The 22,969-nt window shown below is 46.6% G+C and overlaps 1 protein-coding gene across 2 annotated transcripts in view; it reads left to right on the top strand.

Moving 5' to 3' along the window:
- PDE3B (phosphodiesterase 3B) overlaps positions 1–22,969 on the top strand; it is a 1,362,481-nt gene that overhangs the window by 1,262,521 nt on the left and 76,991 nt on the right. The window lies entirely within an intron of this gene.

Raw genomic sequence — 22,969 nt, 5'->3', positions numbered from 1 at the left:
TAGCCACAAGAACAAATTGTAAACCCCGCTTACCAATATACAACCGGAGACCCTACAGAAAACAAAATGTAAGTCAGATTACACAAATGAGATATAAACTTAAGACCCTGGGAAAAAATATCTGCAGCCTGGCCGCAAGAAAATCCATCACAAAAAATGAAAGAATCTGAAAGCTCCATAAAACCTGAAACCGCATTACAAAAAACGAGGCAAAAACGGCAAAACTGTGAAAAAAACATTTTCAGTCCAGTTTCAAACTGCCTAGTTACAAAAAAATTCATATTTTTATTTCATGCAAAAATGGTGTCAATGATCCAACACTGATGCACTGGCTGGGACGGAACAGTGTTAACTGTAATGGCTTCTGTGATTTGGTGACAGTGACGCCACAATGTTCCATTCAAGGATGTATGAGCATTCTCATTACTGTATTCTTCGACACATCCAGAGAATCAATCACATGGTGGCGACATGCACTGGTTAGGCAGTTCTATGGGTCTAATTTTAGTAGAAAACTGTGAATAGCGTGGCACTTAAAATGATACTAATAAGTACTCTGTGACAGGAAGTGTCTGCCAAAAGATGTGCCCTTAGTAAACCACACTCTGCCCTAAATTAGCCTGTAGTGAGGGGACCGGAAGAAAAGCTGAAATGTCACCACAGATAATGCGATAGGTTCACCGTGCGCACAACAGTGCAACATTTTCTGACAGTCTTTATTGTGATTTGTTCATTACATTCAGGATAAGTTGTAAGCAGCTCATTGATGCTGGGTTCACGGGCAGAATGTGCCTTCATTTTGTCTGGCTTCTTTGAAAGCTTACTTTAGTGTCCTGTTAGAAGAAAACAGTTTCCAAAGATATACTTTATAAACTTAGTTGGAGGTTCCTGCCCCAATCGGAGTCAATTTTGTTTCCAGAAAGCTAAGGTTTAGAACGGGGCGTGATCTAACATTTTAAATATGTTAGGTCATCCCGAGTGCATTTGTATAGTGCATTCCCCCTATGGCCCGAAGAAGGGTGGCTATGCCCAGGAATGGCTTCAGGCTCTAACTCCCTCATGCTTTTCAGATTGTAAATGCAGCCCATAAACGAGGAGTGTGGCATCAGTATCCAACTTCCTGAAGCCTAATAGCGTGGGTAAAGACTCTTCTGTACTTATTGCATATGATTTACATATGTTGTTCTTTGGATATGAAACGCTACATTTATACTGCTCTTCGAAATTCCTTTCCACAAAAAGATGCAAAACAAAAATAATTCCAGAAATTGTTTTGCGCATTCGTCTAACCCAGTCTGAAATTAAGGAAATAAAGATTGTGTAGATTACACATTAATAATGCGCCCTCTGTCTAAACGTAATGAAATTGTGAAGCAAAAGCAAATCGATTAGGGTCGCATGAAAACCCCTGCAAAAACATTAGGCGCAGGTCATGCAGCGAGATTTTGCGAGGCTCCGAAGATATAGCACAGGAAGAGAAGTTGTGAAAGCTGAGTCACAAGGAGGCGAGGGCACATGGAGAGGGGAAGAACAATCAACGTTGCTCAATAGGAAAGTTTGAACAGTGTCAGGAGCAGGTTTAACAACAACTGTAGGAAGCTGGAGGCTTAAAGTGACAGCCAGTGAACCACAGACAGAAAAGTGGAGAGCGAGTGGTGCACATGCACGCGAAAAATGAAAGAAGGCTACGCGCGCGAAAGTGAATGTGATCGCGGCTGTACATATTGCAAAGCTGCCGGCTGCGCTCGTGCACACTCGCGTGAACGCAAGCTTGTCGCCAGCCAGCATCACTTTGAAAACTCACCACTGCTAAATGTCTCTCCAAGCAGCGCATGCGTGCTGACTCAGCGAGACCTAAAAAGCAGTGGAAACAAGCCCAATCCAATACCTTGTTGCAAACTGAAGGGAGATGCAGTACCATTTATTTTAATTCTGGTGTAGGCGAGGCCATAACTATATAAGAAAAGCAGGATCCTAGATGATGACATTTCAAAGCTGCCTCCAGAGATTCTAACCATTTAGCAGGATGTTTGCATATATCTACGCTTCTATGTTAATTAGCAAAATCTGTTTGAAAGGTTTAGGAGACGTGAGGTCCTTCCCATATTTTGGGATAACCACTATTGTGGCTTCAGCAGCAGAGCCGAAGACTGTACCAGAAGAAGAAATTAGTTGACCACTGTCTCTAACGGGGAAATCAGAACATGGGCTAATATCTCATAAAAGGTGCTGGTAAAGCCAGGAGGCCCAGGGGCTTTACCTTTTGAGATGAGTTTAATAGCCTGACCATTCACAACTTTCCTGATCGGTTTCTCAAGGTGGAGTTCATCGACTTCTGAAAGAGACTGGAGAGGGAGATGACAATCTGCTCCATTGTAGGGTCAAAAGAGGCCTGAAGCAGGTATCAGTCAAGCAAGAATTTATCCTCAAAGCTCTTCTGTGGTGAGGAAAAGAAAGTGAAATAACTGCCAGTTTGATTATGCATTCTCTAATCATCATACAGGCCATGAGATAAACCCAAATTACACATCTATTTCTGAGCACAAGGTGTCGATAAAGTTATGTTGGTTGTCTAAGCAAGGTCGGGTCCATTGGTAAATTAAAATCGCCACCCAATAAAATATGGTAGTCAGGGGAAAGGAGAGCTAACCTTGCTGGATTAGACAACCGAAATTGAAGTGTGTCAAAATTGAGAGCATAAATATTTACCACATATACTTCTGTTGACACACATTGTAAGCTGGAGATCATCCATCTCCACTTAGTGTCATGGTCAGCAGAAATATTAGGAAAACTGGAGGAACAGGAAGCTACCATTTCTTTCGCAGAAGCATCGGCGCTCGTTTAGACCGGGACTCAGCCATGTCGCATGTAGTAGGCTTCTTTATATCCGATTTGGTTTCCTGCAGGAAAATCATATATCCACAAAAAACCTAGAATAATCAAGAATTGTTATAGGTTTCACTTAATTATTATTATTATTCAGACCTTTGGCGTTGGGAGCGATTATTTTCAATGAGGACATACGGGATAGGGGCATACTTGAAACCTATGGAATATGATGTAGACAGTGTAGTGAGAACATGTGGTAGAAGACCATAAGGTGCAGTAAGTCCAACACATGACTAAGAGAGCGAGCCCACTCCAATGGAAAAGGATAAGAAAAGGAAGCAGGCAAAATAGAACGAAAATGTCATAGCCATGAGTAGCATGCAAGAGGGAAGGAAAGGTAAGAAAACAAAACCCACCCCCTGAAACCAGTGTTAAAGTCCCTGGAGACAAGGTACACTGGAGGCAAAGGAAAAACCAAGCTCTAAGCAGCAGAGAGACAAGTATGACAGAATCCGCTGCATCACCTAGACCACCGGCTATTAAAAATTAACCTGTGGACAGGAAATCAGTGAGCACAATGTAGAGCTCTAAATTATGTGTGCGCCAAACATCAAGTATACAAACCATGCATAGCGGCAAAACATGCACCATGCATAGCTGTCAAAAGGCAAGAGGTGGTAAGTTGAAATAGACATTATAACCACACATACCGCTGACAGGATAAAACAGGAGCCTCCATATAGTGCAAGAGTACAGCTAATATAGCGAGACAAAAGGAGTAACCCCCAACTGACTTACATGAAAGTCTCTGGCAATAACAGGTGAAGCTATTGGCGCAGAGCATATTTACATAAAGCATTGAGTCCTGGACAACCTAGCATCTGTAAGAAAAATAAACATTGTTACAACCAGATATACAATTGTGTATGAAAGCCAATTACACCCCCAACATTCTAAAAAATTATGTCAAGATGCAGAAACAAGAGGCAAGAGCAGGACCGGCACCTACTTACATCAGCGATTCTGAATTGTTCTCTAGAAATGATTCAAGATCTGCTGGCTCAGTAAGAACAATGGCTTTCCCTTGGAAGACCATATTAAACTTAGTCGGCTCCAGAAAGGATGATTTAATGGACTTGTCTCAGAGTCTTCCTAAGGAGCTAGAAAACCTTTTCTACGTTGCACTTGCCTCTAGCATAATCTTGGGAAATTGATATTTTTGATCTGCTCCAATAGATAGTTTTAATCCTGCTCGTATGAGAGATGATGCTCACACGACTTTTGAGTACAAGGTTGCGTTTGCATATTTTCTTTGGGACGTGGGTCTTCACACGGTTTTTCAAAAATGCATTAAAATGTATGCTATTGATTCCAGATGCAGAGGTGGCAAAGTAGGACATGTGTTCAAGCTTCAGGCTATGGAGAACTCCTTGAGCGATCCGTAGGTTGGTTGTTTTAGGACTGATCCATTTAGTGATTGGATACTGAGCAGATTTGCTTTGACTGGTTGGTGATGACCAGAAGTAAAGGTCGAGGATTTCTCCTGCAGAGTGTGTTGGCTGGGTGGCATTCTGTACCATCTTTAGTGTGTTTGAAGAGTCTTGTTTTTTTGTTCAAGCTTGAGATACCCATTTGCCGGCCAATGTATAACAAGTAAATGAATTGTATATAATATGTTCTTTAGTTGTTTTTACATTAAGACCGCAATGTGGATGATGCCTAATACCATACAGTTTTAAATGGGGGGGAGGGGGTACGACTCACTGAATATGAATGCTCAAGTGGGTCATGGTGCCGCTTTTTCTCTCTTAAACAGTGGTAATAAACTGCAGTTGACACTGGGAATCTTCATATATTGTTTATGCCATCTCTGTTTCTTGTATTTTTAAGGGATTTTAAGCAAAACCAGTATGCAAGCGTTAAATTCATGCAGTGAAGTAAAGGCACTTTGGAGATGCTCTGTGACATTAACAGAGATGCTTCCCTATATTGTCACTGTAAAATACAATATGTTAGGCAGTAAACTGTCTTTCTGATGTCTATTTCACTGTCATGTGGAAATAGTACAGAAATGTACCATTGTGCTGTGGTAATTAAGTTGTAAATGTGTATTTTTTAGTACAGTTGCTCCACATAATGTGCTATAAGCCCCCTTTGGTATCGCATAAGCCCACAGTGGTTTTCACAGTCATGGTGTGCATGTATGTTTGTGTATGTATATTATACATATTCACTGCAAAAAACAAAAGTTAAAGTAACGATATGGTTGGGTGAAATGATCAGTAACAACATAACGTTTTAAACTCTAAAAACCATAGAAATTCACCAATTATAGTTATCTCAAGTAACTGTAACTCGTGCCCTAAGATCACTATAACTCACGACCCCGCCATACGCAGTTTTCTCATCAATAATTTCATTACACATGTTGCAGTCATATCAGTGATGTCATAGACGATATCATGAGTGATGTAATATGTAGGGTAATTAGCAGTGCATGGTGAGGGCACAAGTTACAGTTACTTTAGATAACTGACTGGTGAATTTCTATGGTTTTTAAAGTTCAAAACGTTAGGCTGTTACTGAATAGTTCACCTAACTATAACGTTACTTTAACCTTTGTTTTTTTCTGTTAATTTCTAAGGTTCTTTTTAACATACAGTAGAATTTTATTACAATAAGTAAAGCCAACCCCACACTCCGGCCATGCGTGGCTGGGGGTTGGCCACAGGGCCTGGCTGTAGGCTGACACCCCCCGCCGCTCCCACAAGACTTACGGATTATCTTCTAGTGTTGATGGGGCTGCAGAACACCCTGTAGCACCCCTACAACATAAAAAAAGCATTTTGGTGGTGTTCCTGCCCCTTCTAGGGACATCACCAAAAACAAAATATAAGCAAATCGCCCACGCAGGCCCTTATCGGACACTGCTTGAGGAAGTGTTTCTGCATGTTCTGGTCCAATCCAGGAAACAGCTTTAAAAAAAATAATATATATATATATAGTGCCTGTCCGGAGTGCCCCACACTATTGTTAGTTTTTGGGGTCTGCGGGGGGAGCCCTGTGGCCCCCTTAGCATTTTGTTTTTAAATAAACTGGATTGTCCGATGCCCAGCCAGGGCACTCCACAACTCTCAGCAATTTATCTTTTTTAAGTGTGGTTCCTTGGGGGATCCCTCAGCAGGTCCTTCATTGGGGAAAGCGGAGGGCGCCTCAGTGCCCCCGCAACCTGCCTGGTTCGCTGCATGAACCGATCGCGGGAGCAGCAGGACCCGGCACTGCTCCAAACCCACTGGAACAGTTTTCTTTTGCTCCCAATCAAAGTATTACTCTGCCCGAAAGCGCAGGCAGGGAAATGCTTTGTTCTTCCACCAGGCATGAGCAGCCTTGTGCTCTTGCCTGGTGGAAGAACTGTAGCACTTTACGTGCCTGCACTTGTGAGCAGGGAAACAGATGGGTGTTCTGGGGGTTGGGGACCGCGGGACTCAGTCACTGAGCTGGCCCCAGGGGGTGAGGTCGCCGGGGCCATTGTATGGGCTGTGCGGCCCACCTCCCAATTATTGAAATTACCGGCCCCAGGTCCTCTTAGAAGCTTATGGAGGGGGGGCATTGCATCCCTCTCCCCTTTAATTTTGATGCTGGCCTCGGGGATGGGGTCTCGGGGACCTAGTGAAGGCTTGTGGAGGGGGAACCGCTTGCCACCTTCCCCCTAAAACATATGCCGCACTTCACCCTTCTATGGCCCTGACCCACCCTTAAGCCTTGAGGTTTTTTTTTTAAAATTATTTTTTTACATTTTACAGGAGATTTGCGGATCCTCTGTGAATTCGCTGCAAACTCTCCCATTCCCCCAAAGAAAATATTTTGGCCCCAGGCCCCTTTGGGACCCCACCACCGGGCATTGGTGTCACGGTATCCCTACCCAGCTCCCTGTGTCTCTTTTTTTTTTTTTTTTCCCTTCTCAAAGGACTCGGGACTGAGTCCTAAGATGGCAGCCATCTCATGCCAGCACATTTGCCCGCATACCGGGACTACCTCAACCGGTGTCCCTAGCGCCAGCAGGCGCCAACGTGGTTCTTCTGTGCCAGCCGGCGCATAAAAGCGGCCTCGGGCTCCTGCAGCGCGGGAGCCCCACTTCTGACTCACGCCAACACTTTTGCCCACATACCGGCACAGGGGCTACCTCACCTGGAGTCCCTAGCGCCAGGAGGGGCCAACATGGTTCTTCCGCGCCAGCCGGCCCATAAAGGCAGCCTCGGGCTCCTGCAGCGCGGGATCCCCCCCTGACTCACGCCAGCACTTTCGCCCGCATACCGGGACTACCTCAACCGGCGTCCCTAGTGCCAGGTGGCGCCAACGTGGTTCTTCCGCGCCAACTGGCGCATAAAGGCCGCTTCGGGCTCCCGCAGCCGGGATGCGCACGAGTGTGCCCAGGCCGCGACCATCTGCGCCAGTCTGCACCCGTCAGCAAAAGACACAAAGGACCTGGCTTGGCAGTTTGGGCTGGACTGTTCCCATGAGGCACAGGGTCAAGACTGATTTGCATATGGCTGGGTTCAAACTGGAATGGCATGATGAGCAAAAAAACGATGGAATTAGACCCAGATCTCCGTACTTGGGTGAATGTATGACATTGTTCTGTATTCTGTCCATCAACTGTTTTTGCATTTGTCACCCCGAGTGGGACGGGTATGCTCAGACGCGAGTCCCATGCTCTCCATGCCGCTGGAATCAAGCTACCCTGGCTGAAGAGGGGTGAAACCCCGAAACCTGTCCTAGGATGCTTGGTTCCAGTCCCGGGAGGACCTGGCTTGGCAGTTCGGGCTGGACTGTTCCCATGAGGCATAGGGTCAAGACTGATTTGCATATGGCTGGGTTCAAACTGGAATGGCATGGTGAGCAAAAAACAATGGATTTAGGCCCAGATCTCCGTACTGGGGTGAATGTATAACATTGTTCTGCATTCTGTCCAACTGTTTTTGCATTAGTCTGCACCTGTCCGAGCCCGGAAGAGGCCGGGCTGGCCCCCCCCCTCTTGGTTTTGTGGCCAGTGCACACCCTCAGCTACAGCCGGGAGGCTTTGCAGTAAGGTAAAGAAAGGAAAGTACATTTTTTCTCCTCTTGGCTGCATTCAAGCTCACACAAGTATTAATTTACCATGGGGAGGAAAAAAAAACTGTGACCACCACTAACCGTACTGATGCCACCCTGGATGGTTTTTTGCAGAAAGCTGTGAGGGCAATAAACAAGGAAATTGAGCTTGCTGAACGCAGAGTTTTGCTAGCCCCATCAGCTTCAAGTATTACCAGGCCTCTGTTATACTAACACCCGAAATGGCCCCTGAGCTCCCAACACAACCCCCCTCCCCCTTTCCCCTGTTGTCGTAATCTCGTCCCAAGACGTTTCAGATGCAGTAATAAAGGATGTGGCCACGAGCTCACTTATGAGGGATCAGGGAGCCGTGGGAATTGTTGGCGGCAAAAGGAAGCGTACGGACATGGCCGCAACTGATAACTGCCTAAGGGACCACATGCCAAGGGTTAAACAGATAAGACCGAATCCACCAGGATTTACTGGAAAACCTCGTAATGGAGGAGGAATTAGGTTTTAAGCTGAAACGGATATGGACATGGTTACAAAATAATTTGCAAAAATAGTTATGGATGCCTTGAAACCAAAAACAGCCCAGCTGGTCCGCATAGAGGAGCAGCTAGGTCTTTTATCGCAAACCACAAGTGCTCCCTTAGCACGATGTAACTGGGGTGGGCAAGCCTTGGAAGGTAACATCACTGAAAGGGGGAGTAACACCTCGTCTAAGGCCTTAGAGGGTAGGAGTGTTATTGAAATATGTCCAACTAATACACGTAGTGTGTTGCGGTAACTCCACCTGAACCTCCCCGGGCTGTAACTAATCTAATCACCTGATGTCCTCTCTAGTCACAGTGCCTGGCCTGGAGGGCGCTCGGCAAGGGGATAGAGTAACCGCTAACTGTTCACGACCGGATAGCGTCAGTGGGGGGATGAAATAGATAAGAAAAAAAGTTAAAAATGGTCCTGTGGCTGACTGGTCGAAAAAGATGGGCGCGAAAACTATTTTAAATCTACACCCGGAGTGTACACCCTATACCTTAATCTTGACTGGGGTACCGTCCCTTCCACCTGGTCAAAAGGAAAATTGCCAGAGCCTCTTTAATAAACTGGCCCATTAGTGTTCCTGTAAAATGTAGACTCAGGTGAATTGGCATAAGCATATCATTATGGCAAGGTGAGTGAGTTGGGTGGGCAAAACAGATAAAAATAGAGTAGGGGATTGTGTAGTTTTAAATTTTAATCATAGTAAGTGTACTGATATCGTACTGACTCAACTTAAGACCCGTATCATGAGTCGATACAGGTCCGTCCGCTAGTTCTCTTTTACCCCCAAAACCAAGGGGCTCCTAAGAGCACACAACCCTGGCAGCGACCAAATAAGGTATATCCGCAACCCCTGTACTCCCCATGTTCTCATCCAAATCACTTTGAGGTGCTATCCGGCCTCGCAGACATATACTGACTATCCGCCACCCCGAGAAATTTAGAAAAAATTGACATTTTAAATGAGGATTTAGAGAATGTCCCCTACATAGCAGTTAGAATAGCTATCCCCCTAATATACATGAACTTGAGAATAGCTTACATTTACCTTTACTCCCGCCCATTGAGAGCGAAGGAAGTATGGGGTTGAATATAAATAACTTGCCTACAATGCCGGCTATGATTAATGATAGTGGGGAGGTCACTGTGGCGTATGATTATAACACTCACCCCCTTAGACTCATCTCCTGGAACAATACGGGCATTCGCCCAATATTGTTGGACGAGGTCCGGCTACAATATGTCAGAACATTTGACATTATTTGTGTCCAGGAAACCTGGTATAGGGATAATATTGATATGGACGGTTATTGCCTTTTTAATGTCCAGGCAATCCCATCATCAGCAGGGTGGGCGAAGGGAGGATTGGTGTCACTGATTTTTGTTAAATATGGGTCAATCAAGATAGAGAACATAATTGACTCTCCCTGGTATCAGCTTATTTTGATCTCTAACTTGATCCATGCTAAAATATTACTGATTCATTGGTACTATAACATCTTTGATCAATACAACTGTGAGGTCATCACAACCCTCAAAGACGAAATTGACACGGTTGCAGGAACATTGTATCCCTATTATATAATCTGGGTGTGTGATTTTAATTGTACACTATGCCGGCACAGTTCACACCAAGTATGTGGGGTTCTAGAGACAGAGAATCAACCATTGTCACATTTCAACCATACTCCGCAGGGTGAAGCTTTTAACACCAATATTGTTGTAAACGATCTGTGCCTGGTTGACTCTCTGGTTAGCACTCCACCTACACAGTATCCACATTATTTGGAGGGAGGTAGGGCAAGCACAATAGACTTTATGCTGATATCTAGAAAATTGCTTACCTTGTAGATAGCTTTGAGGTGGAACAAAACCCTGTTAGTGACCACAACCCCCTTACGGTCTCCCTGCACGTAATGGCTTGGGTGGGAAAAGGTGATGATTGCCCAATCAGGTATAACCCCAACCAAGTGGTGAGATTGAAATGGAGTGAATTAAATCTCCCTCAGTTTGAGGAGAATATTGTTAAAACTAATTTAAGCCAAATTATGACATGCCTATTCCATGATTCTCCCGCAGATGTGGTTACACAGGGCTTTGAACTAATCTGTAAAGATGTTGCCAAAAACCTGTTAAAGTCAGTGAGAAAAAGGGAACCCCAGGAGACGAGATCGTTTATTGCTGAGTGTTCAGGGGCCCAAAAAGAACTTAAGAAGGCCCTGCATGTAACACCCAGCGACAAAACCCTAATTAAAAATGCAAGACAGACTTAAAAACGTGTAATTAGTCGGAGGAAGGACTAAATGAGAAGACTAGCGTGGGAAGACCTTGAGAGAGCTAGTATGCTTAAGGATTCTAAGAGCTTTTGGGAAGTTATAAACTGTCCCCTTTCTTCAAATTATGCTAGGGGTATGGATTCAACAATACCGGGGGAAATTTGGGAATCCCATTTCTGATTTTTATTTTTACCCAAATGGTGTATAACCTCATGAGCAAAGCGACGATATAACATTAAATCCACACACTGCATACCAACTTAGCTCTTCCCTGTTAGTATGTGATGTTGAGGACGCTTTAGCAAAGGGTATCTCCTCGAAAGCCCCAGGCCCCGACGGGGTACCCTGCATGTTACAGGCCTATCTCCCTAATTGATGCCACATGTAAAGTCCTGGGAGAGTAATTCTTGCACGTCTTGAGTCCTGGGCCAATGCCTCAGGACTCATATCTAACACACAATATGGCTTCAGTAGGGGCATGGGAACAAACAAACAGTGCGTCAACCTGTCCCTGATTCTGGGTAAGTACATGAGGGCCAAGAAGGAGTCTATCCGCCTGGCCTTCATGAACTTATCCAGTGCTTTTGATACAGTAAATCGTGAGAAGTTGTGGGCACTGATTGGAAAAAATGGGCTTCGAGGAGGCTCTTATCACACTGCTGCGCAGGTTGCATGCGTCCACTACTGTTGCCATTTGCTATGGTCCCGGGGATGAGAAGACTAGGCCTATTGCCTCTACAGAGGGGGTCCGCCAGGGTTGTATCCTGACCCCATTTTTATTCCTTTTATACATAAATGGGTTGAAGTCATCCCTGATAGAGCAGTCATTAGACTTCCCAAGAATAGGAGGCAAACTGGGTCCCCTGTTGTCCTAGGCAGACGACACGGTTTTAAGGGCCCTAACTGCGAACAGCCTCCAAAAAGCCCTGAATGCTTTTCCTGATTTTATGACTGCATTGGATTTAAAAGTAAATTTTAGTAAATCTTTTATTATGGTATGTGGCCCTAATCAAACCAAAACAAGGAAATTTGTTGTGAATGAAAAGATCATTGATAAGGTGTCTAATTTTATTTATTTGGGGAATTTTTTTAATAATAAATTGAACTGGAACCATCTGGTTGTTGCTAGGGAATAACAGACTAGCCGAGCAGTAGAGGGCCTATTCCGGTTCGCTTGTAAGCTGGGACATAAGCCAGTAGCGGAAATGATAACCCTGTACAAATCAAAATGCCTGTCAGTAGCTACCTATGGAGCAAGAGTGTGGGGACACCATAAAAGTATCCGGTTACACATTTTAGAAAACAAATTTTTAAAGAGATTGCTGATGATTCCTATTAGTGCCTCTACACACTTTTGTCATTCTGAAGTGGGGCTGGATTTTGTAGAAGATAGATTTAAGATTGCCCCAATGATGCTTTGGGCAAAAGTCTGGATCTCAAAGGATCTGTTATTCTCAAGGGAGATTCTTAGGGATTGTATGAACCTTGAAAATGCCCTGGCTATCCCCTGGCTCCGTTTTGTTAAAGAAAATTTTAATAAGATCAGCCTGGGACATTGTTAACCCTGCTAGTATTCATTCCAATACAAAAGTGAACATAAAAGATGCATATTATGCTGAATTGAGTAAATCCAGACGGCTTCATGGAACCCGAGGCCACTTAGATTGGCGCCTAAACCAACAGCAATTTTATTGATCTTTTACTACTAACGTACAATCACGTTTCCTTATGACTGGATTCCGTCTTTGCACATTGCATTTTCTTGTGGCTTTTCCCAAACAGTCAAGCTGGTGTGAGAAACTGATTGCCTGTCCATGCAATAATTTAGCCCAACAAAGCACTTTGCACTTTATGCTGTTTTGCACACACTATAAAGACCGAAGGGCATGTTTTATTAAACCTGTTCTGGGAGACATTCGCCCCTGTTTTTATCAGGAGGGATTTGATTACTTACGATCGTTAGCTACTGCTGCTATTTGTACTGCTGTGCTTAACTTCATTAGAATTGCTTTCTCAATTAGGAAACGTTATGAACTGTAAGAAGGAGAAGGAGTTTTAGGTGACTTTATACTTTTATTTATTTTTGTGTCGGAAATGGATAGGATGTATTAAAGTTCAGCAACCCAGAGCCTGAGCAGGGGTAGAAAGTGCCCTGGAGGTGGCCATGTTTGTTAAACTAGGCAAAGTACACAAAGTTTTATAACTTTAGAAATTTGAGTTTGTCTTTTAAGTCTAACTATTGTATAAGTCTTCTTATGAAAATTCAATTATTTCATGTATGATAGTCAAACGTTTATGGTGCGAATGGGTAGTTATAGTTAGGAACGTGTTTCCATTCAAAATGCCTTTTTTTCTGTTGCTAATAACTTGGAGGCTGTTTAATAAATAGTCACAAAACTTTCCAAAAAGTGCTCTTTTTTGCCCAGTTAGTGCATGGAAAGATATTCAGGGTGATCCGTTCAGCGTGGGTTAAGAAAAAGGGAAGTCTCAAAACACGAAATTCACTTGCATTTTCCATAGACTTTTTGAGACCGCTCTGTCACAAAAACTGTAAAACAGAATTACACCAAATTGGGCAGGATACTAGATCTTGGTCCAAAAGAGTGCTTTTTGTGACTTGGTGTAATTCCGTTCAGTATAGTTTTTGAGAAATTAAGGTTCAAACTATTTGTATCGCTAGAACGTTGCACTCCAGGGACTGTTGCGAGATTCTCTCAAGCCCAGTAGCTTTTTTTTCCCCTTGTGCCAATTCGCACTGCTTGAGGTTCCAGTCGCATAGGAAGTCGAGGGACCGGTCGCAGAGCCACCATCATTCTTCTTCCAAGTGTTTGCACTCTGGGTCAGGTAAGTCGAAGCACAAGAAGTCGTCTAAGAAGCATTGTCGCTCTTCGACTTCTCCCCGTCCATCGGCCGATGCGACGCGGGTGGTGCCCCTCTCGTGGCTCCGCGTGCAGAGCTCTAAGGGTCGACTCAGGGTTCCCCCCTTTCTGGGACCTGAAGTGACCCCTGCCTAGCTTTGTCAATTTTACGAAGCGATGCACACCATCGTTGGGCAGCCCGACTCTACGGGCGCGCCCTTGGGCCCCGCGGACTCGGGCGGGGCTCTGGGCCTTCGACGCCGGCGGCTCCTGCCTCTGCATCGCAGGGTCCCCTTGGATCCAGGCCTGGATCCGGATCGGCCCCGTCAACCTTATTACACCTCCACCGGCGCAGACTCCACCGGCACCACGTCTGCAACCGGCATCCGCTGTGTTCCCAGCCGACGTTGACCCGGGCCTCCACCTTGAGGTAGACATGGAGCCGGACCGGCGTCGGTGGGCACCGATGGGTACTTTTGTGCCCCTGTTCTACCCTGGCTCTTTTGAGACCAGATTGGCAGCCAGAGAAAGGTGAGGATCACTGGGAGGGGTCTGGTGACCCCTTTGACTGATTAGTTACGTTATGAACCGAACTGGAGAGAGGAACTGGGGAAAGCCAGTGGTCTGGAAACATCACCAGACCTTGGCATGTTGTCGTCTCCTACCGTGGCTACGGAGGAGGGAGGGTCTTACGCTGTGGTGTTGCGTAGGGCGGCCGAGGCTCTCCACCTCGAGCTACCTACGGTGGCAGTCAGGACTAACCTCCTGAGAGAGGTGCTTTTGGGCACCTGGTCCACGCCCAAATCAGGGGCTCCTGTGGATAGGATGATTGCCCGGCGCCACCACACAGCCCCGGGCGACCCCACTTTCCTCTCCCAACACCCCACTCCTGACAGCTCGGTGGTCCAAGCTTCCGCCTCCAAGGTCTCATTCCCTACCGCTCCATCAGATAGGGAATCCAAAAAGCTGGACCATCTTTGGAAGATGTTGTTTTCTTCCTCCAGCTTGGGACTGTGGTCGGTATAAACCGCATGTCTGTTGGGCCGGATCACCTACTCCGTGTGGGATACGGTTGTGCAAGTGCTGCCTCAGTGCCCGTAGGAGGCACAGGCTGAACTCTCTCGAGCAGTTGCCGAAGGGAGAGACGCACCGAAGTTTCCCATCCACTGTGGACTGGATACCGTTGACTCACTTGGCAGGACGATTTCCACATCGCTATACCTGGTTGAGGTCAACTGTTTTTCCGGGCATGTCCAATCCACCCTTATGGATATGCCCTTAGATGGCTGTCGCCTATTCAGTGACAAAGCAAACGGTGCGCTAAAGCGCTTTAAGGACTTTCGAGCTATGGCCAGGTCCTTGGGACACTCCAGCACCCGCCCTGTGCAGTCTGCTTTTCAACCCTTTTTATGGCTACTGAAGGGGTGCCCCGCCACGTCCCGCCCAGAGCCACAGGCCAGCGCAAGCTGTTCAGCCCATGCACTGCTGGGGACGTGGGAACCAACGCCATGGTTCTAGGGGCCAGCAGGTGAGCCAGTCCCCCACAGCACCCTCTATAGCAGCCTCCAAACCCTCCTAGTCCGACCTTTCAGGGCCACCAATCGACAGTGGGTGGCAAGATTCACCATCACCTCCCCACTGGCGCTCCATCCCGTCGGACGGTTGGTTTTGCAATTAGTACGAAGGGGCTACTCCCTCTCCTTCGAGACTACCCCTCCAGCCATGCCACCTCAGTACCATCACATGTCTGAGGATTATTTGGCCCTTCTCCAACAGGAGGTTTCGGCACTCTTGGCCAAGGGGGCCATCGAGCGAGTTCCTGTCCCAGAAGTAGGTCGTGGTTGCAATTCCCACTACTTTCTGGTGCCCAAGAAGGACAAAGGCCTGCGTTCTATCTTGGATCTAAGGAACGTCAACCGCTTCCTCCGGAAGGAGAAGTTCAAAATGTTCACGCTAGCTCAGGTCCTGTCTGCCCTCGACCCTGGAGACCGGATGGTAGCGCTGGACTTGCAAGACTTTTAGTTTCGCATTCCACAGGCACTTTGTTTACCGTGCTCCCCTTTGGCCTTACCAGTTCCCCTCGGGTGTTCACGAAAGTGATGGCGGTGGTCGCAGCTCATCTGTGCAGATCAGGGGTTCCAGTCTTCCCCTATCTTGACGACTGGCTGCTGAAGGCACGCTCGTCCCAGGCTGTTTTCTCCCACCTCCAGACTACGACCGACCTCCTGCATTCGCTGGGGTTTTCCATCAATGTGCCGAGGTCACAACTGACTCCCTCTCAGAAGCTCCTCTTCATCGGAGCGGTTCTGGACACAATGCAGTTTCGGGTCTATCCTCCCGAACAGTGAGTACAGGATATTCGGGCTATGATTCCGATCTTTCAGCCTCTATCCCGGGTTTCGGTCAGGATGACCATGAGGCTGCCGGGCCTCATGGCCTCCTGCATCCTGCTGGTAGATCATGCCAGGTGGCATATGCAGGCTTTGCAGTGGGACCAGAAGTTCCAGTGGGCGCAGCATCAGGAGAGTCTGTCTGATTGCTTCCAGATCTCGGAGGGCACTGCACGACAGCTGCAGTGGTGGCTATCGAACCAGGATTGGGTCAACAGAAGATCCCTCTCCCTTCCCCAACCAGAACACAGTGGTGTTGACCGCATCCCTTCAGGAATGGGGCGTCCACATGGGAGAGGCAGAGATCGGAGGCCTCTGGTCTCTGGCGGAGTCCGGGCTCCACATCAACTTTCTGGAGCTTCGAGCAATTAGTCTTAAACTCAAAGCATTCTTTCCCTCTGTCCGGGGAAGAGTAGTGCAGGTGTTCACGGACAACACCCCCGCCATGTTGTACCGCAACAAACAGGGTGGGGTGGGGTCATGGACCCTATGTCAGGCGACCCCCCGCCCCTGGACATGGCTGGAACATCAGGGCATATCTCTGGTGGTTCAATACCTGGCAGGTTCTCTGAACGCCATGCCGGACAAACTCAGCCACAGGTGCATGCTGAATCACGAATGGCGTCACCACTTTGAGGTGGTGCAAGGTCTCTTTCAGCAGTGGGGAGAGCCTTGGTTAGATCTATTTGCCACCGGAAAGAACGCACAATGTCAGCAATTCTGCGTGTTGGAATTTCCAAGACGGCACTTGCTAGGCGATGCATTTTATTGCGAGTGGAGTTGCGGTCTTCTATAGGCCTTTCCGCCTATACCACTTCTGTCCCGAGTGCTGAAGAAGATCAAGCGCGACTGGGCCCAAGTCATTCTTTTGGCCCGGACTAGGCACGAAGAGTCTGGTATCCCGAGCTCTTGAACATGGCCATCGATCCTCCGATCAGACTGCCTCTTCGGGAGGATCTTCTGTCGCAGCAGCAGGGGATGGTCCTCCATCCAAACCTGTCCAGCCACCATTTCCTTGTGTGGAGATTGAGGGGCGGCAGTTGGTCATTTGACCTGCTTCCCAAAGTCTGTGACGTTATCTTGGCAGCCAGGCCTCCCTCTACTAAGACGGTATATGCCAGCAGATGGAACAAATTTGTAGCATGGTGCACAGCAACAGCTGTAGATCCCCTTTCCGCCCCTCTTTTTGAGGTTCTCTTGTTCCTCTTTTCTTTGGCCCAGCAGGGGTCTGCTCTGGGCACTCTATGGGGCTATTTCTCGGCCAATTCAGCCTTCTTTAGGCTTTCTGATCAGCCTTCTCTTTTCAAGTCCCCTTAAGGGCAGTACTCATCTTTTTCCTCCTGTTCCCTTCGTAATGCCTCAGTGGGACTTGAACTTGGTTCTTACCTATCTTATGTGTGCTCCCTTTGAGCCGCTACATAACTGTCCTCTCAGGCTTTTAACCTTGAAAACTGCCTTTCTGGTGGCCATCACCTCTGCGTGCAGGGTGAGTGAGCTACAAGCTCTTAATTCCAAACCTGCCTTTCTGGCTGTTCATCCGGACAAGGTCATCCTCAGAACTAGACCTTCCTTTCTTCCCAAGGTGGTGACTTCTTTCCACATTGGCCAAACCATAACTTTGCCCACCTTCTTTCCGCCTCGGCATCATTCAAAAGAGGAAGAGAGGCTCCACCGTCTGGATCTAAAACGTGCGCTTTCCTTCTACTTGGATCGCACCAAACAATTCTGAGTGGATGATCAGCTCTTTATTGGTTACGTGGGCGCTAAGAAAGGTCGGACCGTGCAAAAATGGACCATCTCCAGGTGGGTCGTTCTGTGCATCAAAGTTTCCTATTCTTTGGCAAAGAAGGAGCCTCCACTAGGGCTGCGCTCCCATTACACCAGGGTGACGGCAGCTACCACATCTTTGGGACGGGGAGTCCCCCTTAATGACATTTTTCAGGCGGCTCTGTGGGCGTCGCAGCACACGTTCACTAAACACTACTGCATAGACAGCCAAGTCCGGAGATACTGCTTCTTTGGCCGTTCTGTTCTCCAGGACTTTCTGGTATGAACTTAGTTCGCAGACCCACCTCTGGGGTTGGTATTGCTGGGGTATCTATTCTAAGGTAAGGAATCTATAACTGTTTTTCAGATGAACAAGTTACTTAACTTCGGTAACAATATATCTGTAAGAAACATAGGTTAGTTATAGATTCCTTACCGCCCCCTCCCCCACAATCCTCCCCGTTCTGCAAACTGACTTCTAGGCTTACGGACTTCCTTTCAGGGCCCTAGTTTTGGGCACGAGTGGTCAGTGTCTTGCATGGCTCTGCGCTTCCGGCGTGTAAAGTCTTGTACAGAACTTGCGTCAGCTTGCGTGGCCGGCGTCTATGTAGCTACTGCGACGTCATCCCGGCGACCACGACGACGAATGCGGAGTCGACCAATGCGCAGGGGTACTGCTGACGAAAAACTTTCAGGATCCAGTCTGATGCCTGGGTTTAATTCTAAGTTAAGGAATCTAGAACTAACCTATGTTTCTAACAGATATATTGTTACTGAAGGTAAGGAACTTGTTCGATTGGTTACCAGCAATATGAGAATTTTGCTGCCATACATTACAGGACAAAGGGACTTAATCCCCTGTCCTTAAGTTTAAAACCAAAAATGTAGGGGGTAGGATAGCGATTCCCCTGCTCCCCAGGCCCTATGGGAGAACCCAGAGGAAACCAGGGCAATAATAAAAATAAGAATCTGTGGGTTTTGCCGCAATCCTGCAGGACTCTGGCAGGATCCCATCAAAAAACAAAAACATGGTGTCCTGACAATAAAAAAAACCTAAAAATATTTGATATGGGGAAGCATGAGTAGGGCCCCCCTCACCAAGCCCATATTGGCCCTGTGTACCTTAACCTCTGGATGTCCCCCCAACTCCTACCCAGTGCTGATCCCTTTTTTCACTATTTGGCAAAGTTTGCGCTTAGTGCTGTATAACTTTTTTTTCTCTCCAAATAAGGTATCCATGCCAAATTTGCATCCTTTTTTTCAATCCTCCTGGGAATTGTAAAGGTACCCAGTATTTCTGGATTCCCCGGGGGGGGCTGAGTCAATAGGCAAATATAGCAAAATGTTGTGTTTTGGGGAAAAAATAGAAAAAAATTGCTCCGGATCCTGTTATCACCCCCTCAAACCTCCCCCCCCCCTCACCTCCCCAAAAAATAATTGGCATCCTTGAACAGTTTGCTGTACTAAAGTCACCATCTACCCAGCTTTCAGGAACAAACCGAGCTGAATAAAAAAAATTACTAATTTTATACATCAGTTTTGGCATTTTTCAAAGCGGTAGCCCGTTTTACCTATTTTTTGGGCTCTCAACCTTCTTTTGTACAGTTTGTGGTGTAAACCATTGAGAAATCCGTAGATGAACAGGAGGGCTATAGATTTATGAAAAGTAGACAAAATTCTTCAATTCAGCAAGAGGTGATACTTTTAGATCCCTCAAGGTTTTCCCAAAGAAACGAACTGTTGAAATAAAGAGATTTTGAAAATGAGTAGGAAAAAACGGCCTTTTGGGACAATATTTCATTATGCCTGGGCGGGGAAAACTCTGTTCCGCCAAGTGGAGTTTTTTTTCCCCGCTCACCAATGTTAAGTTGGCGAGCACGAGTGAGGATAATCTTACTCTAGACCACTTCCCTGTGAGATTAATAAACACGGGCAGTCGCGGATGGCCGCTCCCGCTCGTGTTTACAAACCTTCCGTTCGCGTTGAGGAAGCTGCCGATAGAGTAGGACATCTACTCGAGCGGCAGAAAGAAGCAGCGCCCTCTTGCGCTGCGCATGGTGCAGTTCATGCCGATTTTCCAACGTAAGACAAACACCCGGCGCTAAAAATCATTACCAACAGCATGACCTAACGCCCTCTGCCGCTTGCGGAGCTCTGAGTAGTGGAGTTTTCATGGAACTCTGCAAACTCTGCCCAGGCCTAGTTTTATCTGTAACTTTTTGCCACGATGGGCGATGTACAAAAGCAATACACCATTACCTCTGCTAGGCCGTTCTGGGTGTGGGGATTTATAGGGTTTGTAGGTTCTCCAAGAACCCAAGGTACCCAGAGCCAACATCGAAGTTGCACTGTACAATGGTTATTTGTGTACCGAGTATAGACCAATTCCTGTGGTAAAATAGGTGAAAAATAGGAAACGTATGTATTTCTGAAATTGACACAAGAAATTGGTTTAGGAGTAGTGGTTATTTGTATATCTTTGAATTTGTGAATACCTGTACTAGCATATGATTTAGATTATTTTTCAAAATGTCTTGTATCTTACACTGGCTTACATTCGGAAGGCTCAAATGCAGTGAAATCCAATTGGTAATAATGTTCTGCTATACTGTTCTTCCATCTGTCTTTCGATAAAATGGTACCTCAGTTGTGTGGGTAGGCCTAGTGTCCGCGGAAGGTAACGGCCCAAATACATCTTGTTTTTCCACTCAAAACTGAACCCTCTTTTATTTTTATGTGTGCAAAGTGGGGAGCTGTAGATTTTGGACCTAGTTCAGCCGTCACCCTAGGGAAACCTAGCAAACTTGCACATTTTTTAAAACTAGGCACCTGGAGGAAACCAGGGTGGAGTGAATGGTGTCTCAACAGTTTATTATACCCAGACGCCCTCAAACTTTGACAAAAAAAATACATTTTCCTCACATTTCTGTGATGGAAAGTTCTGGAATCTGCTGGGAGCCACACATTTTCTACCACCCTGAGTTGCAGCATGTCTCCCAATAAGAACGGTACTCAACTACTCAACTACTGAACTAGTGTGGGTGGATCAAGAGGCCATGACACAGAAGGCACTAAGGTGCTATATTGAAAGATGAGCAATAGGGGTAGCATCTGTTTAGGGCCGCGCTGTGGTGTCACCCATGCAAACCAGACATTTTTTTAAACTAGATAACCATGGGATTAAAGGGTGGTGTCTCTTGTGTGGCTCTAGGGAGGTTTTCGTAACCACAATGCCCTGCAAACATCAAACTTGGACTCAAATCACACATTTTTCAATATTTCTGTGATGGAAACTTAAGGAATACACAAAATTGCTACCACTCAGTTTTACCCCCTTGTGGCGATACAAATGCTGCACACTTGTATGAAAAAAAAAAATAGGGGGCAGATGGACATGCCCCCTACCAAGTCACTATTTGCCTTGGGGACCCTGGGGTACTTTCTTTCTAAAAAGAGAAGGGAGTGGGCGCAGCCCCCCTCCTCAAGTCACTATTTCCCCTGGGCCAAAAAATAAATTAGGGAAGGGGAATGCGATATCCCCCTCCCCGAGCATTAAGATGCCCTGGGTAAACCATCCACTGGAGCGAAGTAAATTAACATGATGGGGGGCCTGTAGCCCCCGTCCCCAACATAAATGAGCCCCAGGTATCCTATTCCTCCAGGGCTAATCTTCAAGTATATTGATGGATTTACGTGTCCCTCAAGCCTTGAGCCTCTGGGGACCCTATCCCCCATTGCCAAATACTTTTACATCAGGAGAGAGAGGCATGTGCCCCCCCCCTTCCCAAACCCCAATGGAGCCAGAGTACCCCAACCCCCTGGGCCTTGTTATAACTATGGAGGAGGAGAGTGTGTGTGTCCCCTCCCTTCCCGAGCCTTTCGGGTCCAAGGGGACCCCATCTCCTGGGGCAGATTACCAAGCCTGTTGTGGCCCCAGGGCCAAAACCAATTAAAAGGGGGAGGTGGGCCACACACCCCCCTTCCCTAGCCTTATTTGGGATGTCACCAGTGATGTCATAAATGATCTAGAACATGTCATGAGTAATGTAATATGTGAGGACATAGGAAGTGCATAGTGGGCCACAAGGTAGTTAGCTCTGCTATCTATAACTGGCAAAAACGTATGTATTTTGTTGAGTTCAACATGTTGATGTAGATATATTTTATATACATTAGATATAACTTTAAAAATAACTTATTTGTGGTTTAATATATTGAAAACTGATGCTTTTGGGATTAGCCCTGTTAAAAACCTGTGTTTGTAAACTATAACAAAGTGTAAGAGGGCTAGAGGCATTTATACTATGGGGTCAGCGGGTGGTGGGGGAGAGTGGAGCAATTGACAGTAATGATTTTGACAGTGTTCGAGCAATGTGGTCAGGATAATGGAGGTAATCTAGTTATAGGACGATAATTTGGAGGATGATATAATAAAATACAGCCTTTTACCTTTCAACCGGCTGCTTCAGAGGAAATGCTTCCTTTTGCTGGAGATCTGCAAAGCAGTCATATGGCCTGGGCGTAGTTCGCGAAGTAGCACTTTGCGAAGCTACGCAAAGTGAAGTTCGCACTACGCGAGCTACGCGTAGCACTTCGCGAACTGCGTAGTACCTTGTTCGCACTGTGCCAGATGTCGTTTTCAATGATTGCACAGTGCGGACAAGCAACCAGCACTGTGCAATCATTGAAAATGGCATCTTGCTCAGTGCGAGCTGTAGTTTTCTGCTGCCCGAGTAGATTTTTACTCGAGCTTCAGCTTTCTCAACGCGAACTGGTAGTTTCTCATCGCGAGCGGTCGCGAGCATACGCGACCACTCGCAATGAGAAACCTGACCTCGCGTTGGGAATCTCGCCGGGATGTTTATTTTCCATGCTCGCGATCGCCAACTTGAAGTTGCTGATCGCGAACAAGGAAAAAGTCTCGCCGGGATGTCATTTTGCTTGCTCGCGGTCGCCAACTTGACGTTGAGGACCGCGAGCAAGCAAAAAATTACCGCAGCACTACGCAACACTACGCTACGCATGTTCGCACTGTGCTACGTGCAGTTCGCGTAGTGCGAAGTAGCGCAAACTTCGCAAACTACGCGAGTGTAGCGTAGTGCTTTGCCCAGGCTTATTGAGGACCGGTTTAGAAAAATTTGTGGATTCTGATTTGCAAGTTGTGCTATTTTTCTTATTGTAATGTGGAAACCCTTGCTTTTTCTAGCATGAA

This window comes from Triturus cristatus, chromosome 3_2, assembly GCF_964204655.1.
Source record: "Triturus cristatus chromosome 3_2, aTriCri1.1, whole genome shotgun sequence".
In the NCBI taxonomy this organism is placed as follows: Eukaryota; Metazoa; Chordata; class Amphibia; order Caudata; family Salamandridae; genus Triturus; species Triturus cristatus.
The sequence above is the reverse complement of the archived record's forward strand: the minus strand, read 5'-3'. Positions and strand labels throughout refer to the sequence as shown.